The 12522-nt window shown below is 43.9% G+C and overlaps 50 non-coding genes and 6 pseudogenes across 50 annotated transcripts; all 56 read right to left on the bottom strand.

Annotated features, from left to right (window-relative positions):
- Nucleotides 1-51: 51 nt before the first annotated feature.
- On the bottom strand, nucleotides 52-170 carry LOC131731932 (5S ribosomal RNA; annotated as a pseudogene).
- A 100-nt stretch (nucleotides 171-270) lies between these two features.
- LOC131731797 (5S ribosomal RNA) lies at nucleotides 271-389 on the bottom strand. Its single transcript, XR_009325070.1, has one exon. It is a non-coding gene; the product is annotated as a 5S ribosomal RNA (ribosomal RNA).
- Nucleotides 390-503: 114 nt separating this feature from the next.
- On the bottom strand, nucleotides 504-622 carry LOC131731796 (5S ribosomal RNA). Its single transcript, XR_009325069.1, has one exon. It is a non-coding gene; the product is annotated as a 5S ribosomal RNA (ribosomal RNA).
- Nucleotides 623-736: 114 nt separating this feature from the next.
- On the bottom strand, nucleotides 737-855 carry LOC131731795 (5S ribosomal RNA). Its single transcript, XR_009325068.1, has one exon. It is a non-coding gene; the product is annotated as a 5S ribosomal RNA (ribosomal RNA).
- A 100-nt stretch (nucleotides 856-955) lies between these two features.
- On the bottom strand, nucleotides 956-1074 carry LOC131731972 (5S ribosomal RNA). The gene has a single exon (XR_009325204.1). It is a non-coding gene; the product is annotated as a 5S ribosomal RNA (ribosomal RNA).
- A 114-nt stretch (nucleotides 1075-1188) lies between these two features.
- Nucleotides 1189-1307, bottom strand: LOC131731872 (5S ribosomal RNA). The gene has a single exon (XR_009325145.1). It is a non-coding gene; the product is annotated as a 5S ribosomal RNA (ribosomal RNA).
- Nucleotides 1308-1407: 100 nt separating this feature from the next.
- LOC131731794 (5S ribosomal RNA) lies at nucleotides 1408-1526 on the bottom strand. Its single transcript, XR_009325067.1, has one exon. It is a non-coding gene; the product is annotated as a 5S ribosomal RNA (ribosomal RNA).
- Nucleotides 1527-1640: 114 nt separating this feature from the next.
- On the bottom strand, nucleotides 1641-1759 carry LOC131731863 (5S ribosomal RNA). Its single transcript, XR_009325136.1, has one exon. It is a non-coding gene; the product is annotated as a 5S ribosomal RNA (ribosomal RNA).
- Nucleotides 1760-1859: 100 nt separating this feature from the next.
- On the bottom strand, nucleotides 1860-1978 carry LOC131731793 (5S ribosomal RNA). The gene has a single exon (XR_009325066.1). It is a non-coding gene; the product is annotated as a 5S ribosomal RNA (ribosomal RNA).
- A 100-nt stretch (nucleotides 1979-2078) lies between these two features.
- Nucleotides 2079-2197, bottom strand: LOC131731919 (5S ribosomal RNA). Its single transcript, XR_009325192.1, has one exon. It is a non-coding gene; the product is annotated as a 5S ribosomal RNA (ribosomal RNA).
- Nucleotides 2198-2297: 100 nt separating this feature from the next.
- Nucleotides 2298-2416, bottom strand: LOC131731958 (5S ribosomal RNA; annotated as a pseudogene).
- A 100-nt stretch (nucleotides 2417-2516) lies between these two features.
- LOC131731914 (5S ribosomal RNA) lies at nucleotides 2517-2635 on the bottom strand. Its single transcript, XR_009325187.1, has one exon. It is a non-coding gene; the product is annotated as a 5S ribosomal RNA (ribosomal RNA).
- A 100-nt stretch (nucleotides 2636-2735) lies between these two features.
- LOC131731792 (5S ribosomal RNA) lies at nucleotides 2736-2854 on the bottom strand. Its single transcript, XR_009325065.1, has one exon. It is a non-coding gene; the product is annotated as a 5S ribosomal RNA (ribosomal RNA).
- A 100-nt stretch (nucleotides 2855-2954) lies between these two features.
- On the bottom strand, nucleotides 2955-3073 carry LOC131731791 (5S ribosomal RNA). The gene has a single exon (XR_009325064.1). It is a non-coding gene; the product is annotated as a 5S ribosomal RNA (ribosomal RNA).
- Nucleotides 3074-3187: 114 nt separating this feature from the next.
- LOC131731790 (5S ribosomal RNA) lies at nucleotides 3188-3306 on the bottom strand. The gene has a single exon (XR_009325063.1). It is a non-coding gene; the product is annotated as a 5S ribosomal RNA (ribosomal RNA).
- A 114-nt stretch (nucleotides 3307-3420) lies between these two features.
- On the bottom strand, nucleotides 3421-3539 carry LOC131731847 (5S ribosomal RNA). Its single transcript, XR_009325120.1, has one exon. It is a non-coding gene; the product is annotated as a 5S ribosomal RNA (ribosomal RNA).
- Nucleotides 3540-3653: 114 nt separating this feature from the next.
- Nucleotides 3654-3762, bottom strand: LOC131731976 (5S ribosomal RNA; annotated as a pseudogene).
- A 100-nt stretch (nucleotides 3763-3862) lies between these two features.
- Nucleotides 3863-3981, bottom strand: LOC131731788 (5S ribosomal RNA). Its single transcript, XR_009325062.1, has one exon. It is a non-coding gene; the product is annotated as a 5S ribosomal RNA (ribosomal RNA).
- Nucleotides 3982-4081: 100 nt separating this feature from the next.
- LOC131731969 (5S ribosomal RNA) lies at nucleotides 4082-4190 on the bottom strand (annotated as a pseudogene).
- Nucleotides 4191-4304: 114 nt separating this feature from the next.
- On the bottom strand, nucleotides 4305-4423 carry LOC131731878 (5S ribosomal RNA). The gene has a single exon (XR_009325151.1). It is a non-coding gene; the product is annotated as a 5S ribosomal RNA (ribosomal RNA).
- A 100-nt stretch (nucleotides 4424-4523) lies between these two features.
- LOC131731787 (5S ribosomal RNA) lies at nucleotides 4524-4642 on the bottom strand. The gene has a single exon (XR_009325061.1). It is a non-coding gene; the product is annotated as a 5S ribosomal RNA (ribosomal RNA).
- Nucleotides 4643-4756: 114 nt separating this feature from the next.
- LOC131731875 (5S ribosomal RNA) lies at nucleotides 4757-4875 on the bottom strand. The gene has a single exon (XR_009325148.1). It is a non-coding gene; the product is annotated as a 5S ribosomal RNA (ribosomal RNA).
- Nucleotides 4876-4989: 114 nt separating this feature from the next.
- Nucleotides 4990-5108, bottom strand: LOC131731923 (5S ribosomal RNA). Its single transcript, XR_009325196.1, has one exon. It is a non-coding gene; the product is annotated as a 5S ribosomal RNA (ribosomal RNA).
- A 100-nt stretch (nucleotides 5109-5208) lies between these two features.
- LOC131731966 (5S ribosomal RNA) lies at nucleotides 5209-5317 on the bottom strand (annotated as a pseudogene).
- A 114-nt stretch (nucleotides 5318-5431) lies between these two features.
- LOC131731785 (5S ribosomal RNA) lies at nucleotides 5432-5550 on the bottom strand. The gene has a single exon (XR_009325059.1). It is a non-coding gene; the product is annotated as a 5S ribosomal RNA (ribosomal RNA).
- Nucleotides 5551-5650: 100 nt separating this feature from the next.
- LOC131731784 (5S ribosomal RNA) lies at nucleotides 5651-5769 on the bottom strand. Its single transcript, XR_009325058.1, has one exon. It is a non-coding gene; the product is annotated as a 5S ribosomal RNA (ribosomal RNA).
- Nucleotides 5770-5883: 114 nt separating this feature from the next.
- Nucleotides 5884-6002, bottom strand: LOC131731783 (5S ribosomal RNA). The gene has a single exon (XR_009325057.1). It is a non-coding gene; the product is annotated as a 5S ribosomal RNA (ribosomal RNA).
- A 100-nt stretch (nucleotides 6003-6102) lies between these two features.
- LOC131731882 (5S ribosomal RNA) lies at nucleotides 6103-6221 on the bottom strand. Its single transcript, XR_009325155.1, has one exon. It is a non-coding gene; the product is annotated as a 5S ribosomal RNA (ribosomal RNA).
- Nucleotides 6222-6321: 100 nt separating this feature from the next.
- LOC131731782 (5S ribosomal RNA) lies at nucleotides 6322-6440 on the bottom strand. The gene has a single exon (XR_009325056.1). It is a non-coding gene; the product is annotated as a 5S ribosomal RNA (ribosomal RNA).
- A 100-nt stretch (nucleotides 6441-6540) lies between these two features.
- On the bottom strand, nucleotides 6541-6649 carry LOC131731964 (5S ribosomal RNA; annotated as a pseudogene).
- Nucleotides 6650-6763: 114 nt separating this feature from the next.
- LOC131731848 (5S ribosomal RNA) lies at nucleotides 6764-6882 on the bottom strand. The gene has a single exon (XR_009325121.1). It is a non-coding gene; the product is annotated as a 5S ribosomal RNA (ribosomal RNA).
- Nucleotides 6883-6996: 114 nt separating this feature from the next.
- On the bottom strand, nucleotides 6997-7115 carry LOC131731781 (5S ribosomal RNA). Its single transcript, XR_009325055.1, has one exon. It is a non-coding gene; the product is annotated as a 5S ribosomal RNA (ribosomal RNA).
- Nucleotides 7116-7215: 100 nt separating this feature from the next.
- Nucleotides 7216-7334, bottom strand: LOC131731881 (5S ribosomal RNA). The gene has a single exon (XR_009325154.1). It is a non-coding gene; the product is annotated as a 5S ribosomal RNA (ribosomal RNA).
- A 97-nt stretch (nucleotides 7335-7431) lies between these two features.
- On the bottom strand, nucleotides 7432-7550 carry LOC131731915 (5S ribosomal RNA). Its single transcript, XR_009325188.1, has one exon. It is a non-coding gene; the product is annotated as a 5S ribosomal RNA (ribosomal RNA).
- A 100-nt stretch (nucleotides 7551-7650) lies between these two features.
- On the bottom strand, nucleotides 7651-7769 carry LOC131731880 (5S ribosomal RNA). The gene has a single exon (XR_009325153.1). It is a non-coding gene; the product is annotated as a 5S ribosomal RNA (ribosomal RNA).
- A 114-nt stretch (nucleotides 7770-7883) lies between these two features.
- Nucleotides 7884-8002, bottom strand: LOC131731780 (5S ribosomal RNA). The gene has a single exon (XR_009325054.1). It is a non-coding gene; the product is annotated as a 5S ribosomal RNA (ribosomal RNA).
- Nucleotides 8003-8116: 114 nt separating this feature from the next.
- LOC131731918 (5S ribosomal RNA) lies at nucleotides 8117-8235 on the bottom strand. Its single transcript, XR_009325191.1, has one exon. It is a non-coding gene; the product is annotated as a 5S ribosomal RNA (ribosomal RNA).
- A 100-nt stretch (nucleotides 8236-8335) lies between these two features.
- LOC131731779 (5S ribosomal RNA) lies at nucleotides 8336-8454 on the bottom strand. The gene has a single exon (XR_009325053.1). It is a non-coding gene; the product is annotated as a 5S ribosomal RNA (ribosomal RNA).
- A 100-nt stretch (nucleotides 8455-8554) lies between these two features.
- On the bottom strand, nucleotides 8555-8673 carry LOC131731778 (5S ribosomal RNA). Its single transcript, XR_009325052.1, has one exon. It is a non-coding gene; the product is annotated as a 5S ribosomal RNA (ribosomal RNA).
- A 114-nt stretch (nucleotides 8674-8787) lies between these two features.
- On the bottom strand, nucleotides 8788-8906 carry LOC131731917 (5S ribosomal RNA). The gene has a single exon (XR_009325190.1). It is a non-coding gene; the product is annotated as a 5S ribosomal RNA (ribosomal RNA).
- Nucleotides 8907-9006: 100 nt separating this feature from the next.
- Nucleotides 9007-9125, bottom strand: LOC131731777 (5S ribosomal RNA). The gene has a single exon (XR_009325051.1). It is a non-coding gene; the product is annotated as a 5S ribosomal RNA (ribosomal RNA).
- A 100-nt stretch (nucleotides 9126-9225) lies between these two features.
- On the bottom strand, nucleotides 9226-9344 carry LOC131731776 (5S ribosomal RNA). The gene has a single exon (XR_009325050.1). It is a non-coding gene; the product is annotated as a 5S ribosomal RNA (ribosomal RNA).
- Nucleotides 9345-9458: 114 nt separating this feature from the next.
- On the bottom strand, nucleotides 9459-9577 carry LOC131731840 (5S ribosomal RNA). Its single transcript, XR_009325113.1, has one exon. It is a non-coding gene; the product is annotated as a 5S ribosomal RNA (ribosomal RNA).
- A 100-nt stretch (nucleotides 9578-9677) lies between these two features.
- On the bottom strand, nucleotides 9678-9796 carry LOC131731774 (5S ribosomal RNA). The gene has a single exon (XR_009325048.1). It is a non-coding gene; the product is annotated as a 5S ribosomal RNA (ribosomal RNA).
- A 100-nt stretch (nucleotides 9797-9896) lies between these two features.
- On the bottom strand, nucleotides 9897-10015 carry LOC131731773 (5S ribosomal RNA). The gene has a single exon (XR_009325047.1). It is a non-coding gene; the product is annotated as a 5S ribosomal RNA (ribosomal RNA).
- A 114-nt stretch (nucleotides 10016-10129) lies between these two features.
- On the bottom strand, nucleotides 10130-10248 carry LOC131731772 (5S ribosomal RNA). Its single transcript, XR_009325046.1, has one exon. It is a non-coding gene; the product is annotated as a 5S ribosomal RNA (ribosomal RNA).
- A 100-nt stretch (nucleotides 10249-10348) lies between these two features.
- On the bottom strand, nucleotides 10349-10467 carry LOC131731771 (5S ribosomal RNA). The gene has a single exon (XR_009325045.1). It is a non-coding gene; the product is annotated as a 5S ribosomal RNA (ribosomal RNA).
- Nucleotides 10468-10581: 114 nt separating this feature from the next.
- Nucleotides 10582-10700, bottom strand: LOC131731770 (5S ribosomal RNA). Its single transcript, XR_009325044.1, has one exon. It is a non-coding gene; the product is annotated as a 5S ribosomal RNA (ribosomal RNA).
- A 100-nt stretch (nucleotides 10701-10800) lies between these two features.
- LOC131731769 (5S ribosomal RNA) lies at nucleotides 10801-10919 on the bottom strand. Its single transcript, XR_009325043.1, has one exon. It is a non-coding gene; the product is annotated as a 5S ribosomal RNA (ribosomal RNA).
- Nucleotides 10920-11019: 100 nt separating this feature from the next.
- On the bottom strand, nucleotides 11020-11138 carry LOC131731768 (5S ribosomal RNA). The gene has a single exon (XR_009325042.1). It is a non-coding gene; the product is annotated as a 5S ribosomal RNA (ribosomal RNA).
- A 100-nt stretch (nucleotides 11139-11238) lies between these two features.
- Nucleotides 11239-11357, bottom strand: LOC131731767 (5S ribosomal RNA). The gene has a single exon (XR_009325041.1). It is a non-coding gene; the product is annotated as a 5S ribosomal RNA (ribosomal RNA).
- Nucleotides 11358-11457: 100 nt separating this feature from the next.
- LOC131731766 (5S ribosomal RNA) lies at nucleotides 11458-11576 on the bottom strand. The gene has a single exon (XR_009325040.1). It is a non-coding gene; the product is annotated as a 5S ribosomal RNA (ribosomal RNA).
- Nucleotides 11577-11676: 100 nt separating this feature from the next.
- LOC131731765 (5S ribosomal RNA) lies at nucleotides 11677-11795 on the bottom strand. The gene has a single exon (XR_009325039.1). It is a non-coding gene; the product is annotated as a 5S ribosomal RNA (ribosomal RNA).
- A 100-nt stretch (nucleotides 11796-11895) lies between these two features.
- On the bottom strand, nucleotides 11896-12014 carry LOC131731763 (5S ribosomal RNA). The gene has a single exon (XR_009325037.1). It is a non-coding gene; the product is annotated as a 5S ribosomal RNA (ribosomal RNA).
- A 114-nt stretch (nucleotides 12015-12128) lies between these two features.
- LOC131731851 (5S ribosomal RNA) lies at nucleotides 12129-12247 on the bottom strand. The gene has a single exon (XR_009325124.1). It is a non-coding gene; the product is annotated as a 5S ribosomal RNA (ribosomal RNA).
- Nucleotides 12248-12347: 100 nt separating this feature from the next.
- Nucleotides 12348-12466, bottom strand: LOC131731762 (5S ribosomal RNA). Its single transcript, XR_009325036.1, has one exon. It is a non-coding gene; the product is annotated as a 5S ribosomal RNA (ribosomal RNA).
- Between the last annotated feature and the right edge of the window lie 56 nt (nucleotides 12467-12522).

The raw sequence follows: 12522 nt of genomic DNA, 5'->3' as shown, positions 1-12522 counted from the left end.
CCTTTTGTCCTCCACACATTTCAATTGTAAAATGTAATTACAAAAATGTAATGCCTGCAGCACTTGATATTCCCAGGTGGTCTCTCATGCAAGTACTAACCAAGCCCAACATTGCTTAGCTTCTGAGATCAGACGAGATCAGGCTTATTCAAGGTGGTGTGGCCGCAGGCGATTGCATTTCTGCTTTCATGACTTTTATGTTTAGTGAGCTGGGGGTGATTCCTCCAAAATTTCCTTTTGTCCTCCACACATTTCAATTGTAAAATGTAATGCCTGCAGCACTTGATATTCCCAGGTGGTCTCCCATCCAAGTACTAACCAAGCCCAACATTGCTTAGCTTCTGAGATCAGACGAGATCAGGCTTATTCAAGGTGGTGTGGCCGCAGGCGATTGCATTTCTGCTTTCATGACTTTTATGTTTAGTGAGCTGGGGGTGATTCCTCCAAAATTTCCTTTTGTCCTCCACACATTTCAATTGTAAAATGTAATTACAAAAATGTAATGCCTGCAGCACTTGATATTCCCAGGTGGTCTCCCATCCAAGTACTAACCAAGCCCAACATTGCTTAGCTTCTGAGATCAGACGAGATCAGGCTTATTCAAGGTGGTGTGGCCGCAGGCGATTGCATTTCTGCTTTCATGACTTTTATGTTTAGTGAGCTGGGGGTGATTCCTCCAAAATTTCCTTTTGTCCTCCACACATTTCAATTGTAAAATGTAATTACAAAAATGTAATGCCTGCAGCACTTGATATTCCCAGGTGGTCTCCCATCCAAGTACTAACCAAGCCCAACATTGCTTAGCTTCTGAGATCAGACGAGATCAGGCTTATTCAAGGTGGTGTGGCCGCAGGCAATTGCATTTCTGCTTTCATGACTTTTATGTTTAGTGAGCTGGGGGTGATTCCTCCAAAATTTCCTTTTGTCCTCCACACATTTCAATTGTAAAATGTAATGCCTGCAGCACTTGATATTCCCAGGAGGTCTCCCATCCTAGTACTAACCAAGCCCAACATTGCTTAGCTTCTGAGATCAGACGAGATCAGGCTTATTCAAGGTGGTGTGGCCGCAGGCGATTGCATTTCTGCTTTCATGACTTTTATGTTTACTGAGCTGGGGGTGATTCCTCCAAAATTTCCTTTTGTCCTCCACACATTTCAATTGTAAAATGTAATTACAAAAATGTAATGCCTGCAGCACTTGATATTCCCAGGTGGTCTCCCATCCAAATACTAACCAAGCCCAACATTGCTTAGCTTCTGAGATCAGACGAGATCAGGCTTATTCAAGGTGGTGTGGCCGCAGGCGATTGCTGTTCTGCTTTCATGACTTTTATGTTTAGTGAGCTGGGGGTGATTCCTCCAAAATTTCCTTTTGTCCTCCACACATTTCAATTGTAAAATGTAATGCCTGCAGCACTTGATATTCCCAGGTGGTCTCCCATCCAAGTACTAACCAAGCCCAACATTGCTTAGCTTCTGAGATCAGACGAGATCAGGCTTATTCAAGGTGGTGTGGCCGCAGGCGATTGCATTTCTGCTTTCATGACTTTTATGTTTAGTGAGCTGGGGGTGATTCCTCCAAAATTTCCTTTTGTCGTCCACACATTTCAATTGTAAAATGTAATTACAAAAATGTAATGCCTGCAGCACTTGATATTCCCAGGTGGTCTCCCATCCAAGTACTAACCAAGCCCAACATTGCTTAGCTTCTGAGATCAGACGAGATCAGGCTTATTCAAGGTGGTGTGGCCGCAGGAGGTTGCATTTCTGCTTTCATGACTTTTATGTTTAGTGAGCTGGGGGTGATTCCTCCAAAATTTCCTTTTGTCCTCCACACATTTCAATTGTAAAATGTAATGCCTGCAGCACTTGATATTCCCAGGTGGTCTCCCATCCAAGTACTAACCAAGCCCAACATTGCTTAGCTTCTGAGATCAGACGAGATCAGGCTTATTCAAGGTGGTGTGGCCGCAGGCGATTGCATTTCTGCTTTCATGACTTTTATGTTTAGTGAGCTGGGGGTGATTCCTCCAAAATTTCCTTTTGTCCTCCACACATTTCAATTGTAAAATGTAATGCCTGCAGCACTTGATATTCCCAGGTGGTCTCCCATCCAAGTACTAACCAAGCCCAACATTGCTTAGCTTCTGAAATCAGACGAGATCAGGCTTATTCAAGGTGGTGTGGCCGCAGGTGATTGCATTTCTGCTTTCATGACTTTTATGTTTAGTGAGCTGGGGGTGATTCCTCCAAAATTTCCTTTTGTCCTCCACACATTTCAATTGTAAAATGTAATGCCTGCAGCACTTGATATTCCCAGGTGGTCTCCATTCCAAGTACTAACCAAGCCCAACATTGCTTAGCTTCTGAGATCAGACGAGAGCAGGCTTATTCAAGGTGGTGTGGCCGCAGGCGATTGCATTTCTGCTTTCATGACTTTTATGTTTAGTGAGCTGGGGGTGATTCCTCCAAAATTTCCTTTTGTCCTCCACACATTTCAATTGTAAAATGTAATGCCTGCAGCACTTGATATTCCCAGGTGGTCTCCCATCCAAGTACTAACCAAGCCCAACATTGCTTAGTTTCTGAGATCAGACGAGATCAAGCTTATTCAAGGTGGTGTGGCCGCAGGTGATTGCATTTCTGCTTTCATGACTTTTATGTTTAGTGAGCTGGGGGTGATTCCTCCAAAATTTCCTTTTGTCCTCCACACATTTCAATTGTAAAATGTAATGCCTGCAGCACTTGATATTCCCAGGTGGTCTCCCATCCAAGTACTAACCAAGCCCAACATTGCTTAGCTTCTGAGATCAGACGAGATCAGGCTTATTCAAGGTGGTGTGGCCGCAGGCGATTGCATTTCTGCTTTCATGATTTTTATGTTTAGTGAGCTAGGGGTGATTCCTCCAAAATTTCCTTTTGTCCTCCACACATTTCAATTGTAAAATGTAATGCCTGCAGCACTTGATATTCCCAGGTGGTCTCCCATCCAAGTACTAACCAAGCCCAACATTGCTTAGCTTCTGAGATCAGACGAGATCAGGCTTATTCAAGGTGGTGTGGCCGCAGGCGATTGCATTTCTGCTTTCATGACTTTTATGTTTAGTGAGCTGGGGGTGATTCCTCCAAAATTTCCTTTTGTCCTCCACACATTTCAATTGTAAAATGTAATTACAAAAATGTAATGCCTGCAGCACTTGATATTCCCAGGTGGTCTCCCATCCAAGTACTAACCAAGCCCAACATTGCTTAGCTTCTGAGATCAGACGAGATCAGGCTTATTCAAGGTGGTGTGGCCGCAGGCGATTGCATTTCTGCTTTCATGACTTTTATGTTTAGTGAGCTGGGGGTGATTCCTCCAAAATTTCCTTTTGTCCTCCACACATTTCAATTGTAAAATGTAATTACTAAAATGTAATGCCTGCAGCACTTGATATTCCCAGGTGGTCTCCCATCCAAGTACTAACCAAGCCCAACATTGCTTAGCTTCTGAGATCAGACGAGATCAGGCTTATACAAGGTGGTGTGGCCGCAGGCGATTGCATTTCTGCTTTCATGACTTTTATGTTTAGTGAGCTGGGGGTGATTCCTCCAAAATTTCCTTTTGTCGTCCACACATTTCAATTGTAAAATGTAATTACAAAAATGTAATGCCTGCAGCACTTGATATTCCCAGGTGGTCTCTCATGCAAGTACTAACCAAGCCCAACATTGCTTAGCTTCTGAGATCAGGCTTATTCAAGGTGGTGTGGCCGCAGGCGATTGCATTTCTGCTTTCATGACTTTTATGTTTAGTGAGCTGGGGGTGATTCCTCCAAAATTTCCTTTTGTCCTCCACACATTTCAATTGTAAAATGTAATGCCTGCAGCACTTGATATTCCCAGGTGGTCTCCCATCCAAGTACTAACCAAGCCCAACATTGCTTAGCTTCTGAGATCAGACGAGATCAGGCTTATTCAAGGTGGTGTGGCCGCAGGCGATTGCATTTCTGCTTTCATGACTTTTATGTTTAGTGAGCTGGGGGTGATTCCTCCCAAATTTCCTTTTGTCCTCCACACATTTCAATTGTAAAATGTAATGCCTGCAGCACTTGATATTCCCAGGTGGTCTCCCATCCAGGTACTAACCAAGCCCAACATTGCTTAGCTTCTGAGATCAGACTTATTCAAGGTGGTGTGGCCGCAGGCGATTGCATTTCTGCTTTCATGACTTTTATGTTTAGTGAGCTGGGGGTGATTCCTCCAAAATTTCCTTTTGTCCTCCACACATTTCAATTGTAAAATGTAATTACTAAAATGTAATGCCTGCAGCACTTGATATTCCCAGGTGGTCTCCCATCCAAGTACTAACCAAGCCCAACATTGCTTAGCATCTGAGATCAGACGAGATCAGGCTTATTCAAGGTGGTGTGGCCGCAGGCGATTGCATTTCTGCTTTCATGACTTTTATGTTTAGTGAGCTGGGGGTGATTCCTCCAAAATTTCCTTTTGTCATCCACACATTTCAATTGTAAAATGTAATGCCTGCAGCACTTGATATTCCCAGGTGGTCTCCCATCCAAGTACTAACCAAGCCCAACATTGCTTAGCTTCTGAGATCAGACGAGATCAGGCTTATTCAAGGTGGTGTGGCCGCAGGCGATTGCATTTCTGCTTTCATGACATTTATGTTTAGTGAGCTGGGGGTGATTCCTCCAAAATTTCCTTTTGTCCTCCACACATTTCAATTGTAAAATGTAATTACAAAAATGTAATGCCTGCAGCACTTGATATTCCAAGGTGGTCTCCCATCCAAGTACTAACCAAGCCCAACATTGCTTAGCTTCTGAGATCAGACGAGATCAGGCTTATTCAAGGTGGTGTGGCTGCAGGCGATTGCATTCCTGCTTTCATGACTTTTATGTTTAGTGAGCTGGGGGTGATTCCTCCAAAATTTCCTTTTGTCCTCCACACATTTCAATTGTAAAATGTAATTACAAAAATGTAATGCCTGCAGCACTTGATATTCCCAGGTGGTCTCCCATCCAAGTACTAACCAAGCCCAACATTACTTAGCTTCTGAGATCAGACAAGATCAGGCTTATTCAAGGTGGTGTGGCCGCAGGCGATTGCATTTCTGCTTTCATGACTTTTATGTTTAGTGAGCTGGGGGTGATTCCTCCCAAATTTCCTTTTGTCCTCCACACATTTCAATTGTAAAATGTAATGCCTGCAGCACTTGATATTCCCAGGTGGTCTCCCATCCAAGTACTAACCAAGCCCAACATTGCTTAGCTTCTGAGATCAGACTTATTCAAGGTGGTGTGGCCGCAGGCGATTGCATTTCTGCTTTCATGACTTTTATGTTTAGTGAGCTGGGGGTGATTCCTCCAAAATTTCCTTTTGTCCTCCACACATTTCAATTGTAAAATGTAAATACTAAAATGTAATGCCTGCAGCACTTGATATTCCCAGGTGGTCTCCCATCCAAGTACTAACCAAGCCCAACATTGCTTAGCTTCTGAGATCAGACGAGATCAGGCTTATTCAAGGTGGTGTGGCCGCAGGCGATTGCATTTCTGCTTTCATGACTTTTATGTTTAGTGAGCTGGGGGTGATTCCTCCAAAATTTCCTTTTGTCCTCCACACATTTCAATTGTAAAATGTAATGCCTGCAGCACTTGATATTCCCAGGTGGTCTCCCATCCAAGTACTAACCAAGCCCAACATTGCTTAGCTTCTGAGATCAGACGAGATCAGGCTTATTCAAGGTGGTGTGGCCGCAGGCGATTGCATTTCTGCTTTCATGACTTTTATGTTTAGTGAGCTGGGGGTGATTCCTCCAAAATTTCCTTTTGTCCTCCACACATTTCAATTGTAAAATGTAATTACAAAAATGTAATGCCTGCAGCACTTGATATTCCCAGGTGGTCTCCCATCCAAGTACTAACCAAGCCCAACATTGCTTAGCTTCTGAGATCAGACGAGATCAGGCTTATTCAAGGTGGTGTGGCCGCAGGCGATTGCATTTCTGCTTTCATGACTTTTATGTTTAGTGAGCTGGGGGTGATTCCTCCAAAATTTCCTTTTGTCCTCCACACATTTCAATTGTAAAATGTAATGCCTGCAGCACTTGATATTCCCAGGTGGTCTCCCATCCACGTACTAACCAAGCCCAACATTGCTTAGCTTCTGAGATCAGACGAGATCAGGCTTATTCAAGGTGGTGTGGCCGCAGGCGATTGCATTTCTGCTTTCATGACTTTTATGTTTAGTGAGATGGGGGTGATTCCTCCAAAATTTCCTTTTGTCCTCCACACATTTCAATTGTAAAATGTAATGCCTGCAGCACTTGATATTCCCAGGTGGTCTCCCATCCAAGTACTAACCAAGCCCAACATTGCTTAGCTTCTGAGATCAGACGAGATCAGGCTTATTCAAGGTGGTGTGGCCGCAGGCGATTGCATTTCTGCTTTCATGACTTTTATGTTTAGTGAGCTGGGGGTGATTCCTCCAAAATTTCCTTTTGTCCTCCACACATTTCAATTGTAAAATGTAATGCCTGCAGCACTTGATATTCCCAGGTGGTCTCCCATCCAAGTACTAACCAAGCCCAACATTGCTTAGCTTCTGAGATCAGACTTATTCAAGGTGGTGTGGCCGCAGGCGATTGCATTTCTGCTTTCATGACTTTTATGTTTAGTGAGCTGGGGGTGATTCCTCCAAAATTTCCTTTTGTCCTCCACACATTTCAATTGTAAAATGTAATTACAAAAATGTAATGCCTGCAGCACTTGATATTCCCAGGTGGTCTCCCATCCAAGTACTAACCAAGCCCAACATTGCTTAGCTTCTGAGATCAGAAGAGATCAGGCTTATTCAAGGTGGTGTGGCCGCAGGCGATTGCATTTCTGCTTTCATGACTTTTATGTTTAGTGAGCTGGGGGTGATTCCTCCAAAATTTCCTTTTGTCCTCCACACATTTCAATTGTAAAATGTAATTACAAAAATGTAATGCCTGCAGCACTTGATATTCCCAGGTGGTCTCCCATCCAAGTACTAACCAAGCCCAACATTGCTTAGCTTCTGAGATCAGACGAGATCAGGCTTATTCAAGGTGGTGTGGCCGCAGGCGATTGCATTTCTGCTTTCATGACTTTTATGTTTAGTGAGCTGGGGGTGATTCCTCCAAAATTTCCTTTTGTCCTCCACACATTTCACTTGTAAAATGTAATGCCTGCAGCACTTGATATTCCCAGGTGGTCTCCCATCCACGTACTAACCAAGCCCAACATTGCTTAGCTTCTGAGATCAGACGAGATCAGGCTTATTCAAGGTGGTGTGGCCGCAGGCGATTGCATTTCTGCTTTCATGACTTTTATGTTTAGTGAGCTGGGGGTGATTCCTCCAAAATTTCCTTTTGTCCACACATTTCAATTGTAAAATGTAATGCCTGCAGCACTTGATATTCCCAGGTGGTCTCACATCCAAGTACTAACCAAGCCCAACATTGCTTAGCTTCTGAGATCAGACGAGATCAGGCTTATTCAAGGTGGTGTGGCCGCAGGCGATTGCATTTCTGCTTTCATGACTTTTATGTTTAGTGAGCTGGGGGTGATTCCTCCAAAATTTCCTTTTGTCCTCCACACATTTCAATTGTAAAATGTAATGCCTGCAGCACTTGATATTCCCAGGTGGTCTCCCATCCAAGTACTAACCAAGCCCAACATTGCTTAGCTTCTGAGATCAGACGAGATCAGGCTTATTTAAGGTGGTGTGGCCGCAGGCGATTGCTGTTCTGCTTTCATGACTTTTATGTTTAGTGAGCTGGGGGTGATTCCTCCAAAATTTCCTTTTGTCCTCCACACATTTCAATTGTAAAATGTAATTACAAAAATGTAATGCCTGCAGCACTTGATATTCCCAGGTGGTCTCCCATCCAAGTACTAACCAAGCCCAACATTGCTTAGCTTCTGAGATCAGACGAGATCAGGCTTATTCAAGGTGGTGTGGCCGCAGGCGATTGCATTTCTGCTTTCATGACTTTTATGTTTAGTGAGCTGGGGGTGATTCCTCCAAAATTTCCTTTTGTCCTCCACACATTTCAATTGTAAAATGTAATTACAAAAATGTAATGCCTGCAGCACTTGATATTCCCAGGTGGTCTCCCATCCAAGTACTAACCAAGCCCAACATTGCTAAGTTTCTGAGATCAGACGAGATCAGGCTTATTCAAGGTGGTGTGGCCGCAGGCGATTGCATTTCTGCTTTCATGACTTTTATGTTTAGTGAGCTGGGGGTGATTCCTCCAAAATTTCCTTTTGTCCTCCACACATTTCAATTGTAAAATGTAATGCCTGCAGCACTTGATATTCCCAGGTGGTCTCCCATCCAAGTACTAACCAAGCCCAACATTGCTTAGCTTCTGAGATCAGACGAGATCAGGCTTATTCAAGGTGGTGTGGCCGCAGGCGATTGCATTTCTGCTTTCATGACTTTTATGTTTAGTGAGCTGGGGGTGATTCCTCCAAAATTTCCTTTTGTCCTCCACACATTTCAATTGTAAAATATAATGCCTGCAGCACTTGATATTCCCAGGTGGTCTCCCATCCAAGTACTAACCAAGCCCAACATTGCTTAGCTTCTGAGATCAGACGAGATCAGGCTTATTCAAGGTGGTGTGGCCGCAGGCGATTGCATTTCTGCTTTCATGACTTTTATGTTTAGTGAGCTGGGGGTGATTCCTCCAAAATTTCCTTTTGTCCTCCACACATTTCAATTGTAAAATGTAATTACAAAAATGTAATGCCTGCAGCACTTGATATTCCCAGGTGGTCTCCCATCCAAGTACTAACCAAGCCCAACATTGCTAAGTTTCTGAGATCAGACGAGATCAGGCTTATTCAAGGTGGTGTGGCCGCAGGCGATTGCATTTCTGCTTTCATGACTTTTATGTTTAGTGAGCTGGGGGTGATTCCTCCAAAATTTCCTTTTGTCCTCCACACATTTCAATTGTAAAATGTAATGCCTGCAGCACTTGATATTCCCAGGTGGTCTCCCATCCAAGTACTAACCAAGCCCAACATTGCTTAGCTTCTGAGATCAGACGAGATCAGGCTTATTCAAGGTGGTGTGGCCGCAGGCGATTGCATTTCTGCTTTCATGACTTTTATGTTTAGTGAGCTGGGGGTGATTCCTCCAAAATTTCCTTTTGTCCTCCACACATTTCAATTGTAAAATATAATGCCTGCAGCACTTGATATTCCCAGGTGGTCTCCCATCCAAGTACTAACCAAGCCCAACATTGCTTAGCTTCTGAGATCAGACGAGATCAGGCTTATTCAAGGTGGTGTGGCCGCAGGCGATTGCATTTCTGCTTTCATGACTTTTATGTTTAGTGAGCTGGGGGTGATTCCTCCAAAATTTCCTTTTGTCCTCCACACATTTCAATTGTAAAATGTAATTACAAAAATGTAATGCCTGCAGCACTTGATATTCCCAGGTGGTCTCCCATCCAAGTACTAACCAAGCCCAACATTGCTTAGCTTCTGAGATCAGATGAGATCAGGCTTATTCAAGGTGGTGTGGCCACAGGCGATTGCTGTTCTGCTTTCATGACTTTTATGTTTAGTGAGCTGGGGGTGATTCCTCCAAAATTTCCTTTTGTCCTCCACACATTTCAATTGTAAAATGTAATGCCTGCAGCACTTGATATTCCCAGGTGGTCTCCCATCCAAGTACTAACCAAGCCCAACATTGCTTAGCTTCTGAGATCAGACGAGATCAGGCTTATTCAAGGTGGTGTGGCCGCAGGCGATTGCATTTCTGCTTTCATGACTTTTATGTTTAGTGAGCTGGGGGTGATTCCTCCAAAATTTCCTTTTGTCCTCCACACATTTCAATTGTAAAATGTAATGCCTGCAGCACTTGATATTCCCAGGTGGTCTCCCATCCAAGTACTAACCAAGCCCAACATTGCTTAGCTTCTGAGATCAGACGAGATCAGGCTTATTCAAGGTGGTGTGGCCGCAGGCGATTGCATTTCTGCTTTCATGACTTTTATGTTTAGTGAGCTGGGGGTGATTCCTCCAAAATTTCCTTTTGTCCTCCACACATTTCAATTGTAAAATGTAATTACAAAAATGTAATGCCTGCAGCACTTGATATTCCCAGGTGGTCTCCCATCCAAGTACTAACCAAGCCCAACATTGCTTAGCTTCTGAGATCAGACGAGATCAGGCTTATTCAAGGTGGTGTGGCCGCAGGCGATTGCATTTCTGCTTTCATGACTTTTATGTTTAGTGAGCTGGGGGTGATTCCTCCAAAATTTCCTTTTGTCCTCCACACATTTCAATTGTAAAATGTAATGCCTGCAGCACTTGATATTCCCAGGTGGTCTCCCATCCAAGTACTAACCAAGCCCAACATTGCTTAGCTTCTGAGATCAGACGAGATCAGGCTTATTCAAGGTGGTGTGGCCGCAGGCGATTGCATTTCTGCTTTCATGACTTTTATGTTTAGTGAGCTGGGGGTGATTCCTCCAAAATTTCCTTTTGTCCTCCACACATTTCAATTGTAAAATGTAATTACAAAAATGTAATGCCTGCAGCACTTGATATTCCCAGGTGGTCTCCCATCCAAGTACTAACCAAGCCCAACATTGCTTAGCTTCTGAGATCAGACGAGATCAGGCTTATTCAAGGTGGTGTGGCCGCAGGCGACTGCTTTTCTGCTTTCATGACTTTTATGTTTAGTGAGCTGGGGGTGATTCCTCCAAAATTTCCTTTTGTCCTCCACACATTTCAATTGTAAAATGTAATGCCTGCAGCACTTGATATTCCCAGGTGGTCTCCCATCCAAGTACTAACCAAGCCCAACATTGCTTAGCTTCTGAGATCAGACGAGATCAGGCTTATTCAAGGTGGTGTGGCCGCAGGCGATTGCATTTCTGCTTTCATGACTTTTATGTTTAGTGAGCTGGGGGTGATTCCTCCAAAATTTCCTTTTGTCCTCCACACATTTCAATTGTAAAATGTAATGCCTGCAGCACTTGATATTCCCAGGTGGTCTCCCATCCAAGTACTAACCAAGCCCAACATTGCTTAGCTTCTGAGATCAGACGAGATCAGGCTTATTCAAGGTGGTGTGGCCGCAGGCGATTGCATTTCTGCTTTCATGACTTTTATGTTTAGTGAGCTGGGGGTGATTCCTCCAAAATTTCCTTTTGTCCTCCACACATTTCAATTGTAAAATGTAATGCCTGCAGCACTTGATATTCCCAGGTGGTCTCCCATCCAAGTACTAACCAAGCCCAACATTGCTTAGCTTCTGAGATCAGACGAGATCAGGCTTATTCAAGGTGGTGTGGCCGCAGGCGATTGCATTTCTGCTTTCATGACTTTTATGTTTAGTGAGCTGGGGGTGATTCCTCCAAAATTTCCTTTTGTCCTCCACACATTTCAATTGTAAAATGTAATGCCTGCAGCACTTGATATTCCCAGGTGGTCTCCCATCCAAGTACTAACCAAGCCCAACATTGCTTAGCTTCTGAGATCAGACGAGATCAGGCTTATTCAAGGTGGTGTGGCCGCAGGCGATTGCATTTCTGCTTTCATGACTTTTATGTTTAGTGAGCTGGGGGTGATTCCTCCAAAATTTCCTTTTGTCCTCCACACATTTCAATTGTAAAATGTAATGCCTGCAGCACTTGATATTCCCAGGTGGTCTCCCATCCAAGTACTAACCAAGCCCAACATTGCTTAGCTTCTGAGATCAGACGAGATCAGGCTTATTCAAGGTGGTGTGGCCGCAGGCGATTGCATTTCTGCTTTCATGACTTTTATGTTTAGTGAGCTGGGGGTGATTCCTCCAAAATTTCCTTTTGTCCTCCACACATTTCAATTGTAAAATGTAATGCCTGCAGCACTTGATATTCCCAGGTGGTCTCCCATCCAAGTACTAACCAAGCCCAACATTGCTTAGCTTCTGAGATCAGACGAGATCAGGCTTATTCAAGGTGGTGTGGCCGCAGGCGATTGCATTTCTGCTTTCATGACTTTTATGTTTAGTGAGCTGGGGGTGATTCCTCCAAAATTTCCTTTTGTCCTCCACACATTTCAATTGTAAAATGTAATTACAAAAATGTAATGCCTGCAGCACTTGATATTCCCAGGTGGTCTCCCATTCAAGTACTAACCAAGCCCAACATTGCTTAGCTTCTGAGATCAGACGAGATCAGGCTTATTCAAGGTGGTGTGGCCGCAGGCGATTGCATTTCTGCTTTCATGACTTTTATGTTTAGTGAGCTGGGGGTGATTCCTCCAAAATTTCCTTTTGTCCTCCACACATTTCAATTGTAAAATGTAATGCCTGCAGCACTTGATATTCCCAGGTGGTCTCCCATCCAAGTACTAACCAAGCCCAACATTGCTTAGCTTCTGAGATCAGACGAGATCAGGCTTATTCAAGGTGGTGTGGCCGCAGGCGATTGCATTTCTGCTTTCATGACTTTTATGTTTAGTGAGCTGGGGGTGATTCCTCC

This window comes from Acipenser ruthenus, unplaced genomic scaffold (genome assembly GCF_902713425.1).
Source record: "Acipenser ruthenus unplaced genomic scaffold, fAciRut3.2 maternal haplotype, whole genome shotgun sequence".
In the NCBI taxonomy this organism is placed as follows: Eukaryota; Metazoa; Chordata; class Actinopteri; order Acipenseriformes; family Acipenseridae; genus Acipenser; species Acipenser ruthenus.
This window is presented reverse-complemented; position numbering and strand designations above follow the sequence as displayed.